The sequence below is a fragment of the Protopterus annectens genome, chromosome 10.part0 (assembly GCF_019279795.1).
Source record: "Protopterus annectens isolate FY-2018-M chromosome 10.part0, PAN1.0, whole genome shotgun sequence".
NCBI classification, from domain to species: Eukaryota; Metazoa; Chordata; order Ceratodontiformes; family Protopteridae; genus Protopterus; species Protopterus annectens.
In genome coordinates this window covers 1,282,605,568-1,282,620,913 of record NC_056744.1, presented here as the reverse complement: position 1 = coordinate 1,282,620,913, position 15,346 = coordinate 1,282,605,568, and positions in this window count along the sequence as shown.

Here is a 15,346-nt window from a genome sequence, read left to right as displayed (position 1 = left end):
ACTCCCATATGTTGCATGTGTGTGTCTTGTGGTGTATACACTAGTACATGGCCAGATATCAGTGCTCAGCCAACACCTGTGCAACAATACCTGCCACATTCCATACAACATAGTAGCATGCCCCATCGGTCAGCACACTGCGACAGGTCCAATGCACAACATCACTCTGGGGGGGTCATACTAAGGTACTGTATGTGGAACGCCATCCACTAGTGTGATCTGGACACAAGTTACTCGGCCTGGATATACATATCCCACCACCACCACCAGCACAGTAGACTACTTTGATATGTATGTGATTAGACAGTTATTCACTTGTTAGGACTGAGATGGTATCCATGCAGCCCACTGGGCCAGTGGAAGCCACAACCCACACTGCTGACCCTTTTGCGAATGCTTACCACGGACATCCCACAGATTGCATGGAACTTGCACACACATTTCTAACCCAGACCCTATGCACAAAGGTTAGGCATCCTGTCCGGTGGACCCCAGCCAGAGGCAGATTGTATAACAATAGCAGGAGGCTACTGCAGGACAGAGCAGATTCACATTAAGGGAAGGCATCTGTGGTCAGCACTGGTAATACGCTACGGTCTCTCATAACAACGGCCACAGCCTACTTTCAGAGAGCAATGGCCACAAACACTATAGATAACCACAAGGCCTTCTTCAGTTATGTTACACATATGGACCAAATGCCTCAGATATGCTCTGAGTTAATACACACCTACTTAACATTCACCGAACACACAGATATTGGCAACATTCTTGCAGACAGGTTCGGTGCACGTATCCCCCCTCCTTCTCCCCCACAAGTAGAAATACTTATCACAGCTGAATGTAACCTCCCTATCATCTCACATGTCCAGGTGAGGGCCGCCCTCAGCAAAGCAGAACACACAGCATCACTGTGACCTGATGGTATCCCTGGATGTGTGCTACGTGCACTCCAAGAGGACATACAACCGCATATAAGACTGATATTTAACCTTGGCCATACTACAGGATATGTACCTGAACACTGGCATACAGCAACAGTGGTCCCACACCACTAAGGAGGCACCTCTACTGACCCTGGGAACTACCACATCATAAGCATAACCGGCCTGGTCTGCTAAGCTATGGAATTATTCAGTATGGGACGCATATACAGCGATATTGGGTACCTGCAGACACTTGTTCCCAGCCAGTTTGCCTTTGTGATGGGCTGATCCTGCCTTTTGAACCTGGTTGACCTTTCAAAACAGTCACTACAGCCATTGATGAGGGCAACGCACAGACAACTGCTGCCAGGATCATGGCCTAACACTGACTGACATGTAATGTATAGTCATCCCCTTTTGGTGGAACTACGTGCACACAACATATCACATGGACATACCTATAGATACAGACCTATGACACATTTGGAGGGTTCACAGTATGCAGACTATTAACCTGCTACTTTACATTACCTGTGTTTGTCACAGCTGGTTGCGTTACCACTACTTCTGCTTCCTGCTGCTGCTGGCACGGCTTGCTACTGTCACTGCTGACAGCTTAGACTCAGTGTGTAGTGTGTGTTTTTTTTTTCTCTCACTCTCTGTCTCTGTCTCTGTCTGTCTCTCTCCCTCTGTCTGCCTCCAGACAGTGCAATGAATGTATTGCATGTGTGGAGTGTTAGTACAGGATGCTTTTGTAGGTATCTGCATAGGTCCATGTGATGGCCTCTGCACCAATTGTAAGCCAGCATTTGCTAATTGCATGCAGCCAGTTGTGTACTGATTGCAGTTCTCACTGTGATTTCAGGACAGTGCTATAAAAGGGTATGTGAGATAGGCGTTGCCCTTTCAGATTGTAAGGGCGGGACCATGTTGGTATGCTGTGGACACTGTTCTGTGAGTGTAAAGGTTAGTATCTCTCTCATGATTCAGGCTGTGTTGTAGATTCACATTTCTCCATTCCTCTCTCCTGTTCCCTGTAGTAAGTGTGTATGCACAATGACACCTACAACTATATATATATATATATATATATATATATGTATATATATATATATATGTATATATATATATATATATATATATATGTGTAAATATACATACATTTATATATGTACATTAACTGACATTATTACCTACTAGCTACCAACTAGCATGGCTGTTTCTGTTCACACACTACTATTATGGAAATCCACTAGTTTTGACAGTAATTCTAAATGACATGTTTTGTGTACTACACATCCTATATTCCCTTTACATTCATTCCTACTATTACATGATATATTTATTTTAGCACAATGTTCTTGTATAAGAGTCATGGCTTAGTGGTAGGTCATGCAGACTACTGTTTCCAAGGTCCTGGGTTCGGGACTGACAGTGGGATTTTATTTTGCTTTTGAACTGACTACAGGACCTGTCAATCAGAGTGACTAAGGCACTTTTAAGCAGTTGTAACCAGGTTAGCGCTGGTTTGCACGGAGCTCACGCATGCGCACTGGCGTTCAGCTCCACGCGCACACCCGCTTACAACCGCTTAACAGTGCTTACTCTGGCGCACACCCGTACTATTTTCTTTGAAATAAATGAAAATGGGGAGACAGGAAAGTGGTGAAAAATGGGTCACAAAGAGGGTAAGACAGTAGGGAAACAAGCTTGGGATTTGCAGGAGGGATGTAGGTAAGGCCCATAGCTGCCCATTTCTTCATCAGCAACAGCTGTGCATATGTATGTAATTTGGTGTGACATTTGAAACCTTCCACCCCTGAGAGAGGTGTCAGGACAACAATAATACTTGTTGTACAGCCAATTGTAATTGATAGTTTCCATGTCCAGCAGACATGTGTGCGGAATGGGCAGCTATGTATGGGGCGTAATTTTTTGTGGGTACAGAGTGCCCTTTTTTTTTTTCAGGTGAGAGTGGTATGTCAGGTGAAGGAAGTCGGTATAGCTGGGGAGGTAGGTTGGGTAGGTCAACAGACAAGACAAACAAGACGCATACAGGGGCGGTGTATGACACGTGTGGGGGGGTTACACAATTGACGGGATGGAGGTTTGGATATCCAGAGCCCATGAGCCCACAGATGGCAACAGTGGAACTGATATCCCCACCCATGGGCAGTTGCCACTGTTCCTTCACTGCCCAGGACGGGCTGTGCTGGGGGCTGTGTAGGCTGGGCAACAGGCATGCCCGTAAGTTGTGCCACCTGTGCCTCAAGCTGGCGTAGGGGCCCAAGAACAGAGTCCTGGATCTCCCTACGCACCACAGTCCGGACGCTACGGAGGGTGAGTGGTGGTTCTCCTCCGGCCACACTTGCAGAGGGGGGACGAGCCCCATCCCCTGCAGCACTTCCACCCGCAGGTGGCACAGGGCCACCGGAGGAGGGTCCAGACTGGGCACTAGTGCCAGGTGCACTCGCCAGCTGAGGTGGGAGAGGTGGGTCCGCTGGAACCCGCCTTCCCTGTCGTCCTATGTTTTGCATTATGTCATGACAGTTTGGGTTAGTAACATATAATACCATTCACAATTAGTTGTAACAGCATGCATTAGTATTCCCATTAACCAAACACCCAGATATTCACACCATTGAACAGCAAACATAACACATGCATAATTTGAACAGCAATACACAGTCCAACAACATGCAGGGTTGATTGATGGCAACAGGCCATCAGGTTTGGATGTATGAACAGGGCAGATGCATCAACGGACATGCAAATATTTATGACCCAACAGGACAAATGTCCAGGGGTGTTAATTGTGATTGCACATACCATTTTCACGTGGAATGGGTTATATGTGGTTACAGGGTGGGGTGAAGAAAATAATATTAACACCTTCGAATACCAATACATATGCTGTACATTTCTAATAGCTGCACATATATACACACTACTGTTCTAACTACAGTTTCCTATATGATAACTACTTCAATTTGGTGATAGGACTGTTACTGCTACATCAATATACATTTTATTGTTCTTCATACACATTCATATCTGGCTTTGTTCAGCTACATCATCCTGCTACATTTGCTTTATATAGCTATAGACAACTGTGGATGTTTGGTATGTCAGACAATCATACTATCTGCATATTGCAGACTGAGAGCAACATATCCAGATTTTGGGATACACATTCCAGCTGCAGCAACACTTTGAACAGATTTTGCTGTTTGGTTTTGCTTCTCACATGCATTTCATTCTGTACTGACTGCAGTATACTTTATTCAGGGGTTATTACTACTTTATTGGTGGATTCATGACACTTTCTCACACTCTCTCATTTGTTTTCATTTTACTATTCAGGATGGTACTTACTTCTAGGCTTTATTGACATGTTTTACCTGTAGTTATTACAATCCTTTCCAGCAGTCTCACTTTTGTCATGTTTCAGTATTTCAACAGGGGTATATTTCACACATGTGATTTGCTCATCTTCTGCAGCTGTACTTTTCAGCCTGCTGCAGGTTGTGTACTATTGTATTACAGGTGGGGCATCTTTATTTCAGACTTTATTTCAGACATTTTCATTTTTCTGTTTGGATTACAGACTGCAACACACTTTTGTAATCAAGCAATACTTGCAAACACTCTTACACTTGTTACTTCCACATTCTATTACTTAGTGACTACACTGCACTCTTTTGCTAACTATCATACTTTTATATTTCTTTACAGTTACTGGGAGAGGATTACTGACCTGCCTGGTGGCGCAACCGCAACAGCCTATCGCCATAGGCTCTGTGGTTCGCAGAACGGACACCTGCAGCTGTAATATAAATGAAGTAATATTGGAATACACATCTCCATAATATCAGCTAATTTAATTTCTTACATACATAATTAAATATAACTTACTCAGTAGTGGGGCGTTGGGCATTTGCCGGGCCTCCTGGATCCAAAAGTTCAATTGGTCCTGCTTGCATCTCTTCAGGTCCGCATGGTGGTGACGAACCTGCTCACCAGTCCTTGGAATCCCTGTGGCACTGGTGAGATCATGAGCCAACCAGTCCCACGCCTCAGCCCTATATGCTCCCCACAGGACCTGGCCCTGCATGAGTTGGGCCTCATGATTGTGGACTAGGAGCCAGACCATGTATCTGGACTCCTCAATGCCCCACCTCTGTGCTCGAAAGCAACTACCCTCACCTACTCCTGTCATTCTGGCTGCAAGTCAGTTCTACAATCGTTAATGCTGTGTATTCCCGCCTATGGGGCTTATATATGCCATTTTTCCCGCACATATCTGTGATTGGCCATTTTGGAACTGTATCAACTTCACAAAACCTGCTTTGTCATGCTCAACTTTGTATTCATTCCTATATATATGCTATTACTGCATTTATAGGTACTGCTGTAATGGCTTAGTGGTTCAGTACCTTGACTATGGTACATAGTATCCTGGGTTCGAACCTAGCCACTGCTTTTTATTTTTTATGACTGTCTAGACAGGCTGAGGGGTGTGTCTGTGTAAAGGCAGTTTTGATACGGCTTGCTCAACGTTGCCCGTCGGTTAGCTTGTTGGCGCAATGCGCAGCTCCACGCAAACAGGGTATGCTGGTTTACGCCTCATTTGGCTATCAGCACACATATTATGCTCAGATCAGCTAGGGACACACAGTTTCACCGTGTTAAACCACTGCTCACCTACGGGCACTCGTTTTGCACCTGTTGAACCACTGCTCACCTTTGGGCACTCATTTTACATCTGTTAAACCACTGCTCACCTACGGGCAGATGCACTCACCTTGTTAAACTGTAGCTCAGCTATAGGCACATCTGGCATTTTTTATTATTTTGTTATCTCATATTTCTTCAAAATAAATGGACTATTTCATTACATTTTACATGAACTATGATTTTATATGTGTACATGTTTGTCAGGGACTTGTTTCGTGCTTATTTTACTAAAATAAAAATTGGTGTTGTGGGGACTCGAACCATGAATGCCTGCTCTTCAGCCGACGTCTCTACCGCTACGCTATCGCTTCTTGGCTTACTTTGCATATTTGGTTCTTATATCCTTTTCCACTGACTGCTAACTGTGGCTTAGCTACGGGCACGCCAGCGCAAACGAGCGCACTCACTGGCCAACATCTTTACGATTTAAAAAAATATATATAACATGTTCATTTATATATTTTATGTTCATAGTCTGTGGGGGCATGTGTTGTGTTGTGTTTATTCACATTTACATGGCCTCTGGCGTGGGTGTTTACTTTGGGCAATTTTACTCTTCTGGGGGCATGTCCGCTTGCAGGGCTCGGCCTACGGACACGCCCCCTACTGTCTTCCACGGACCGTCTTAGCCTTCGGTGTGATTCAGCATGCCCTCATGCATATGCATGACATGCTGACGTCACACCGTTTAACTGCAGCCTCCGTGTAAGCCATGTATCTCTTACATGGAGGCTTCGTGAATCCTGCATCTTATTTTGTTAAGGTAGTGTTCAATTTTCATAATGACAACCCCACCCCCTTTGTCAAGTTTCATTATTTTAATACAATGCATTTGTTTCAGACAGTTTAACTCATATTTCTCTTCATTGGTTAAATTGTTGGTAACGTAGTTGTTCCACAGCTTACTACCTAAATTCCTTATGTTAAGTTCACAAATTCTTTCAAAAGAGGCCAAAATCGGATGGGTGGGAGGATTATAGGAACTGAATACTTTAAATGGTTGACAAACCTTTTCTACCCCTTGAAAAAAATACATGTAAATTAAATTTTCCAACAAATAGTTTCAAATCAACTAATGTATTTACAATATGTACATGTTGACTAGGAATAAACATAAAACCTTTCGTTAAGAGGTCACAAGTAGTTACATTCAAAAAATATCAGCATAATTGTAAACATTAAAGTCTCCAGTACTATTCAGTTTAATATGTAAAGGTGGGGATATTACCCCTAAAAAATTTTCAGATGTTGGCTGTAATAAAATATTAGTCTTAATTATCTCCTCCCCTTCCATGAGCAGTTGTTTTTCCCCCCTGTTCATTCAGCCATTGCTTCTCTGTATAGGGGTTTGTTGTTGTTTGGTTTAAAAATTCATAGCCCCCCCATTGATTCATGAGGCGATCTGACCGTCTGAGTTGTGGAAAATTTTCTTCCCCTAAAAAATATTCCTCAATGGAATCATTTTCAATATTAATGTCAGTGTTGATTATAGCTTCATTATTTTGGTATGAATGTTTATTGAGATGCCATTCCTGTGAAGGAGGTGGGGAGGGGTAAGCCACATGGCTAGCATAATCCTTCTCATCCCTAATAAGTTTTTTGATCTTCCTACTTTTAATGACAGTCATCTGCTCATCATTACAGCTAAAAATCCAGTTATAATCAAATCTATTTGCATTAAAGGCAGGGTCATTAATAATAAGGTCATCCAAAGGCGACTCAACTCAACAATGTTCAGTTCATTATGTATTATGACCATCTCCATATATTCTATACCACATTTGTCAAAAAAACAAAGCAATTCTTTATGAAAACCAGAGTTAGCCACAAGTCCGGATGGGAAACGCCAAATGCTTAAACCCTTTGGAACCACCTGAAGTTTTATACACTCTTGAAAGTAGGCATTATCCATTTGCAACTTTTTTATTTTTAGTAAAATATGATCTAAGTCAGAAAGTCGGTCACTGAAGGAGTTAGTAGCTGTTACCAGATTCTGACTAAAAGACAAGTTCCTTTTCAGCCATTCAGATAAATTATGGGTGTTGTATTCACTTACATTTGTAGAAATGTTGTTTGTTGCAGTCCCATTGATGTTCCCGTTAATCTCCGCAACGTTTAAAAGAGGTCTTGGGCTTGCTGCTAAAACACTGTTACCATTATTATTTGTACTAGCAATACCCTCGGTGGATGAACACTGTGTAGATGTGCTCAGAAGAGGGTGGAGTGACATCTACAAAAAGGAAATTTGTTCAAGACGTTCCATACATTGGTTTAATTGTTGTATGAGGATGGTAAGCTCACCCACAGAGTTCCGTAATTGCATAGACTCGTTTCTGGGGTTAGGATCCATTGTTATGTTCTGTTGCGCCACTTCCATCTGCCATGACGTGGTTTCGATTTTCTTTTGACCTTTCTGGTTTTAGTAAGGTAGCTCTTTCCCTGAAAAGGCAGAAGAATACTGAAGATGTGCAGTAGAGCAGTACTGCAGTTCTTTTTTTATTTGACTAAAGTTTCTTGTTCAAACTTTCATGTTCAGTAGTTGATGGTCTTATGGAATTTCTGACATTTTCCAGCTGCAATGGTGGACCAGAGTAAGCAGTAGTCTGTATAACAGGTTGGGTATAAGGCTGAATTGTATAAGACTAGTCTAATAGGATATGTTTGCCAGTTAATGGATTTGGATAGGCAGGCTGATTGACAAGATGGGTGAAAGACATGTTTGGCCAGTGTAAAAAAAAGGAGGAAAGCTGTATTTAGGCTCACAGTGAAGTCTGATCTTTTCAAGGTATAAAAAGTTCCTTGGAGCTATTTAAATATTAAGTTTTGTTATGGCTGTCAAGTCCTGTTCTGATGAAGTGCAATGGTTTGTTGACCCCTGGACAAAAGTGCTAAGCTGATAATGAAGGATTTTTATTATTTTGCCTTGATTGCATTCTCTAGACTTGGTTTTGACCAACCTTGTGTGGTGTTTTAAGATTTTTTTAGTTAGTTTCACACAAGGGTATCACCAGTTTCTTTGTGTTTGCATTCTGTATCAGTGTCATTACGAGCACATTGACTGATTATAACCACTTAACTATATCAGCTTCTTTCTTCTCTTGATCTCTGTCCATGTTATTCATTGTAAAGAAATAAAATGAAATACATGTCAGTCAGCAGAAGCTTTTCTTAAATGGTGTCATCAAAATTCCTCCTGCAGGTACTTCTGTATAATACAATTTTACTATATCATAGCAATCTATAACAAATCCCGTTCTGCCATTAAGCATTAAATCTGTCCATTTTATTTACCAGCATGTCAGGAAATATGTATCTGTTGCTTGAGACATTTCTTCTTCTTGCTTTTGCAGCTGTGATATGACATAATCAGACATAAAGGAACATTTGTCTTTTTAATAACAAAATTATATCTGATTTCTGCTGACATATTGACAAGTAATTTCATCTAAATAAATAAAAGCATCTATGCAACTTGACATTTGTATTAAAAAATAAACTGTAGCTTCTTGTCACAAAGGTCATGTCATGCATTCCCTTTTATGGTAATTAAACACTGATATGGGATAAATGATCATGTACAGAAAGCAATATTTAAAAACAAAAGTTGCCTTTGATACAGTTGTAATAGTTTTCTCCAGTTATAAGAAGCAAACAAAAGTCAGGCTAACAGCACAAATTAGAAGAAGCCATTCAGGACATTTCCTACAGTAAGACTAAAAGAGAATATGATCATCTGAGAATAGATTTCTGCTCCATTAAAAATATGGTCCCAAATGAGAGGGATGCAGCTTAATCTACAAGAATTGTTTGTTCAGTAGAAAGATGAAACAGTTAAAACGGACACTACCTATTCACTATGCAGTTTAATTTTTCTTAAATATTACTTGAAAATGTTTGACTTGCACTGATACAAAAGGACAATTTTATCCTATTCCCAATTATCCATGGCACACACACTTATATATATGTGAAAAAATGTCCTGCATTTTAGAACATACTGGAGTGTTACTCCTGTACAAGAGACCTATGTTCTAGCAAAAAATCCTTCCTGCTTACCGCTTAAGTCCATCGATAGGGCAGGAGACTCCTTACACTCTAACTACGTCTCACACTCAGACTGGAGGACAAGTCAATATCCTGAAAAACCTTGATTAGATACTACCTAAACACCACCTCTCTGTGTATATGTTCCACACCAGAATAATGTAACCTAGACAATTATCACAACTGCATGGCTACTTCCTTTCATAACATCCTTAAAAGACCCTTCATGGAGAGAATATTTCTATCACTCTCCTCACCTCCCTTCCTATTTACTGTATATACCCCTCCTTCACCATCCAACTCTTTCTTTCTCCTTCCTTTACACTCCTACATCCACATTTTCCACTTGACTAACCTCCATGTGGATTATAGTATACTGTAATTTACTTGTTTTTTAAAAATTTCTCTTTTGATATATACCTTTAATTCTTAAGAATACATTGTTTTTCTACTGTCACCATGTGTATAAACATTTATACTTTTAATTACCATGCTTGTATGTTCTATCTGTACAAACTGAATTAATATTATATGAAACAGTTCTAAAATATATGCAATAATTTCATGTTAGGATATTTGGTTCTATCTATACTATTATGCACAGACAATCCATTTTAACAATATGTTAAACAACTCTTGTTTCTAAGCTACAGTTTTTGCAAATATTAATTTTATGTAAAACATTTCTGAATTTTATGCTATAAATTTATGTAAAGATATTGATTCTTTGGAACCTTTCTCCCTGGGCCTCTACTGAAAAAGCGTTTTTTTCCCACCCAGGTGAACCTTCTTGGCCAGCAAAAACAAATAAAATAAATAATAATAATAATAATAATAAAATACATTTTGGGGTACATGGAATTGATGATAATCATGCTGCAAATGGCAGACTACACATGAGGAAAGTACACTGATACCCCAACTCAGTTTGGACTCAGCATTTGCATTCCTTGTCTTTTGAAATTCCAGTTCTGGGATTTGTAAAGAAGGAGACTGGATGGTGGATAGACCAGATGGGGGCAATCCAGGCCTCAGATTCTCCTTTCTGATTCATCTATAGTAAGAAACCACAGGTGTGTCAGACTTGGTTTGGTGGAGGTACGAAAAGTGATACAAGTGACAGCTCTCTAGATTCAAGTAGGCAGACAGAGACACATAAATATGAGGAAGACATTGGTTGTTATCAAAACTCTGAAGGCTTTGAAACATCTCTGGTCCACAGAGCCAGTACTAGACAATACCCCCATTGCAGACTGGCTATAATGGTACGGGAGTTAGCAAGTGAATTCAAGCTCATTCTTCAGTCTCCATATATACCGCACTGCAGACAAGCTCAGCAGGAAAAGAATAGCTATCCATGCATGGAAACTCACTTCAGGGATATTCCAAGATTTAATTCACCTATGGGGAACACCTCAATAGATCTGTGTGCCTCCCCTTTAAAACAGGCAACTAGAGAAATACTGTTCCAGGACCCTGTGCAAGTGAGCCTGGTAAATGGATGCCTTTTCATTCCCATAGACAGGACTATTCCTGTATACTCTACAACCCCTTCAACTCATTACCAAAGTTCTTCTAAAAATCCAGAAAAAAAATCACAAAACTTGTGGTGTTGACAACCTTTTGGCCACAGCAACAATGATTCTCAATTCTTTTTCAATATGGCCCACAGACTGATTTTACTCACACATGACAAAGGGGAGAGTGATATACCAAAATCTGCAAAATTCTTCATCTAACTGCCTGGATAATACAATTCTGCTACCTTGTAGGCAGCTGTTGTCTGAAAATGCGGAGTAGGTTCTGTAGGAGGCCAGAAAACCTGGAACCCAAAAATCATGTATGGGGAAATGGAAAAGATGTTCTAGTTAGTACCACCCAAAGAGCCATGATCCATGTCAGGCCTGATTACCTGTGGTTCTTGATTATTTGTGTGAGTTACTGCCCAGTGGTTTATCCCCCTTTTCTATCCAGGGACATTTCTCATTCATTTCTGCTTGACTTTCTTTAGATCTTTAGGAAAGTATATCAAGTATTTGTTTCCTATGAAGGTAAGAAGAAATGTCAGCCGGTCTCAAAGTTATCTGTTTCCAGATGGTTGTCTTATATTATTAGTTTTTGTTATACACAATAAGGTGACTTCAAGACAGGGTTACTGCTCATTTAACAAAGACTTTAGCATCTTCTGTGGTTTTCTAGAAAGGGGTAAACTTTAGAAACATTCTAAATGCAGCAGGATGGTTTTCTGTGCATTCCTTTACAAAGCATGACAGACTAGATTCCTTTTCTAGTTCAAGAACAGACTTTGCAAGTGCCGTACGCCAGGGGTCTTAGATATTGGCCTGCCTCTATTGTTTTTTTTTTCTTTTGCTATCTAAGTTAAGGTAATCTACTCATATAGCTTAAGCTATTGTAATGATGATTCATTTATGAATATAGTACAGTTGGGTAAGTAAACTTACCATAAGTCCCTTCCTCTAGTACCCTATAACAGATGGCCCTCAGTTAGGTTGCCAATGTGTGTTTATTTTTACTCTTCTCTCTAAATTTTTTTTTATATTTCTCTTGGTTTCCTAGCAATTATACTCAGGGCTTTGGCAATATTTTAGGCAGAAAATACTCTAAAGCTTTTATTGCTTCACCTCCCTTGTATATGAAGCACCCCATTTGCTCATGGCAGGAGGAGTGCAAGGAAGGCACTCAAGGCTTTGAGGATCTGGTGATACAGGCACAGTCATACAGCTTTAGTTTGGAAGCTTGCACAGAGGGTTAAGGCTGTGAGCTATAGTTCCTGTAGTACAGAGTTTAATTTACTCAACACATGATTGGTTACTGTGTGACTTTGAGCAAGTCATTTAACCAGACATTGCTCCTAAGTTGCCCTGAAAAAGGAATGTATGTTCAGTGGGCCAACCTGGTTAACAAATGAGTATTAGTATTATTACTTTAATGGTCATCCATTAGAACATTTACTGTTATGATACATTTACTTGCACAACTGTACTTTCCCCAAGCTCCATTTTACCAATAAACTTTTTTAATTAATTTTTACAGTTGTCCAAATCTCTTGTCACACAGCCATCACTAGTAAACAGCTGGGTGAGGGTTGTGCAACTGATAGTAAACAGAAATGAAACAAAATGCTATGACATTTAGAACCCACAAAAAGCTTGGGTCTATATTATCTTATTGAAAATTCAGTTCAGTGAACTGCATGTACATCAGAAATGCACTTCAGTGAACTGTTAATAGTGAGATCGCAATACAACGAAGATTGATAAATTTGCCCTTTCCTCACTGTAGTGCGATCTCGGAGTTGGTATATATAATTAGCAGGGGGTGGGGGGGGCGCAGCCCCCCACAAGAGCGAATTTGCTGAACTGCATTTCCGATGTACAAGCAGTTCACTGAATTCAGCTTTTGATAAGATAATATAGACCCCAAAAGCTCATATCAGTACACCCTAACTATCACGTGCTATGTAATATCCATGAGACTCTAAAGAGTACAGGCCATATCTGATATCCAGCTGTTTGGTTTGGCCTACATTTAACAAGGGCTAAAATTAACAAACAACTTTTGAGCAACAAATATTTCCTGCTTTGACCAATACGTAAGCAGATGTGCAATTGAAAAAGGTACCTTCTTAGCACAAATAGAATACACTCTGCCTATCCTTGCTATATTTTTATATAACTTTAAAACCCTACAACAATTAGCAACCGATGTGTGAGTTTATTATCCTACTCCCACAAAGGAAACTACCTCTGCCTTAATTACCCCAAAGCAAAACAGATGCTTGTAAAGCAGACATTTAATTTAGTACAAGAGCCCTTCGTCTTCAGACTGTTAAGATTGGAGGCCTTCCCCTTCCTAGATGGCTGCCTAATACCTAGATCCTTATAATGACGGCTCAGATGAATGCCTTCCTTGGAAACTCCAATCCAAACACCATGTACAACAACTCCATATTACACACCATAGCTTTTCATTCACTATCCTAAATAAACCAAAACCACGAAGTTTGCTGCTAAATAGGCTACGTGCTCAAGAAAGTCCAAAGTAGCAAATGGATGATTCCACTTTTTATTTGACAAAAACACAGAATAAACGCTCTTCAAATCAATAACATCAATATGCGTTTTCGTCTCAACTAAGTGAGACTTCATCAGATGTGTGGAAGTTGTGCAAAGAAAACATTTAAATACCCTATTTCCCTTCCAATTAAGGAAAGGTACCAATAATATTTGTTCTCAACTTTTAAAAAATCCAATCAGCTTTACATACTCATAAATATTCATGAGTGTTACGTCCACCATTCAGAAACACCTCCGTACACATTGAGCTCCTTTCTAAATACGGACATCCAAACAGGAACACTCAAGATGTTCATAAAAAATGAGAGATGTAAGCGTAAGTTAAATTCAATACATACATATATCTAATAAATTACTAAGATATTAAAAAAACACTTAGAAATATTGAAACACAAAAATATACACTACATAATCTGTCTAAATGTGCAAAATCAGCTATGAAGATATGATCTCCGTTCAAGGACGGACGTCCATGTAGCTATATTATTTATAATCAAGCTTCATATAAAACCCGCTGCTCTAAAAGCTTAAAAAATTATATTATATGTAAGTGGAAGTAGAATACATATATGTACATAAATCAAAGTACGTGATAAAAACACATGAATAAAAACAAATAGTTAAAAACGCGTCAAAAATGTGTATACATGGTCTATCTAAATGTGCAAACTTGAATGTGCAAAATTTAATCATAATAAATATATAGATATAAATATAAAAATATATATAACTTAAATATATTGTGTATTTGTAAATATACATATATATACACATCATAAGATAAAAAACCAATAAAATATTCCACATGTAATACCCTAAATAATTAATAATGGTTAAAAATGTGTACAAGCGTAAGCTTTTTGGGGCACCCTGTAAACACTACCTGTTTGATTTATTAATTTATTAAATTCAACCTAAATAATTACCTATAAAACTTGTCAAAGTAAAAAAGCACAAGAGAGACACAAGGGGAAAAGTATTTAAAATGTGTGGAATTTATAATATATAAAATATATAAGGTATACAAAAAACCACCCTCTAGTGTCAAGTCCAAATAGTGCTAATGATATTTATATTTTGTTTGATTTTAATCTCAATATAGCTCCTATTGATAAAGAATCATTTAGTCCTGGACTTCTACTAGCATCCAAGTGCACCTGCCACCATAATTCTCTACTTTCTAGTATGTCTTCCCATGGCCCTCCTCTAGAGTCAATTTGAATTTGTTCTAATACAAAGAACAAAAAAGTTGCACCTAAACAGTTTTTAGTATGTTTATACAGTGCGTTTGTTTCTCTTTCTCTTTTGATATCGTAAGTGTGCTCATAGACCCTCTTTTTTAGTGGCCTCTCGGTCTTTCCAATATAATAGGATTGACACTTTTGGCAGGTCGCCAGGTATACCTCTCTTTGGGTTTCACAATTGTAATAACTAAAACTTTTTATTAATTTATTTCTACTCTCTAAATAAATTTCACTTTTATTAATTATGAAAGTGCACTGTGGGCATCTACCACACTTAAAAGTTCCAACTGTTACCCCC